This window comes from Chiloscyllium plagiosum, unplaced genomic scaffold (assembly GCF_037043375.1).
Source record: "Chiloscyllium plagiosum isolate Xiang-an unplaced genomic scaffold, Cpla_swu_hap1 HiC_scaffold_20, whole genome shotgun sequence".
Classification (NCBI taxonomy): Eukaryota; Metazoa; Chordata; class Chondrichthyes; order Orectolobiformes; family Hemiscylliidae; genus Chiloscyllium; species Chiloscyllium plagiosum.
In genome coordinates this window covers 76709092-76710863 of record NW_028270158.1, presented here as the reverse complement: position 1 = coordinate 76710863, position 1772 = coordinate 76709092, and the positions used below count along the sequence as shown (strand labels likewise).

At 41.5% G+C, this 1772-nt stretch overlaps 1 non-coding gene across 1 annotated transcript; it reads right to left on the bottom strand.

Annotated features, from left to right (window-relative positions):
- Window positions 1-960: 960 nt before the first annotated feature.
- Window positions 961-1034, bottom strand: trnat-agu (transfer RNA threonine (anticodon AGU)). Its single transcript has one exon. It is a non-coding gene; the product is annotated as a tRNA-Thr (tRNA).
- Between the last annotated feature and the right edge of the window lie 738 nt (window positions 1035-1772).

Genomic DNA, 1772 nt, shown 5'->3' with positions numbered 1-1772 from the left:
ATACATTTCTATACTATAATGCCGGGAAAAGTATCAGTCTTATCTGCAGAATCAGGATATTTATAAAAAAATACTCAGTGGCTGACAACTGTAACCTTTACAAATTCAAAAGGACTTTATTGACTGTAATGCTGCCTCCGTTGCTCTCAGCTGTGCGTAAATGATTGCCTTTTCTTGTTTCCTTCCTGTCAGTTTGCAGCAATGTCGAATGGAGAATTGTTCCTTTCAGTGTCTAATTCAGCATGTGTCTCCATTTGTCTCTATTTGTCTCTGTGCATCCACCTCACCCTCTTTCTCTTTCACATTCTCCAACACACTGTCTGTGCATACAGCTCACTACCTGTTTCTGCTCGATTAAAAGTTTGACATTTCGAGACAGTTTGAGTGTGCAGCTGCTGAGAAGATTTTTGCTCATTGATTGGAGTGTGTAGATCTGGGCTCACATTCTCCGGATAATGTGTCTGTCAATTCGATCTCAGGTCAGGCGACATTTCTTCCTCAAACATTTGTGACTGTTTCGAATTCAAAGTAGAATTCTGAATCCAGCATAAGAAAAAAAACGCAAGTATACTACAACTAAAGAAGCACAACGATGTATATACTGTTGGTTTAAATGAATGAACTTTGACATCAGAGAATGAGAATGATCAGCTGGTGGTGTCTCGGTCATTACCACAAAGATCTCCGGCAAATCTGCAACACCTCCTGCGTAATCTCGTTATTCCTACCAAACTGGCAATGAAGGAGGGGGAAAAGAGAATAAGAAGCAGAAGTGCTTGTGGAATAACGGAAATAAACCACAGACTTAATTAATAGTTCGGAACTAAAAAAAAATCACTGCTGTAACTTAACCTGGATCTCCAAATCATAACAGGGTGAATGTCCAAAAAGACGCTGACTTGGTTAACACGGCATTTGTAAACAGTTGAAACACCAAGACCAAATACGAATGCAACAAACAGGCACCGCTGGGAATTGAACCCAGGATCGCCTGTTTACTAGACAGGCGCTTTAACCAACTAAGCCACGGCACCGCAGTTCCTGAATGTTTACTCATCCGTATGTGAAGTTGGTTAACTACTTCTTCACAGTACTTGGAAATGTGTTTTGGGATCAATGTTGCTCACATTGTTGCAATCAATCCTCTAATTTACAAATACAGAGATATTACAGCTGAACATTCTCCACTGAAAAGGCACAGAAAAAGATAATCTCCCCTTGCATTAATTTCAAACTGATACCTTCACCTGTTTAAACTGACAGGAGAAAGAGGATGTGTTCATCCTCTCCGGGCCCATGAACCACGTTAATACACACAGAGGGGACCTCAAAAAGAGAAACAAGGTCATTGTGGAGATTTGATGAGGTGCAATGTGTAAGTAATTGTTAACATTGGGCAGTAAAAGTTGAACGATTAGCACTGACACTGAGTCTTGCACCACCAGTTCCACGACACTTCCTGCCTCATGCCTCCCAGCCATCATTTCCGATCACTTTATTTCACTATCCTGCTCCACTTCTCAACTTATTTCCAAATGATTGCAGGTATCTGATAGGAACCTTCAACTTTTAGAAACGTTTTCCTGGAATATAGTCGTCACTCAATGGGATAGGATTAAGGGCACATCCCGAATTACCCGAGTGATGGAGGGGATGAGTTGCTTTCCTGAACCTTTCAGCTCCTCAGAACGGACATACAGCCATGATACCAATGGGGGAGTTCCAGTATTTACACTCAGCGACACTGAAGGATCAGCGACATACTTCCAACT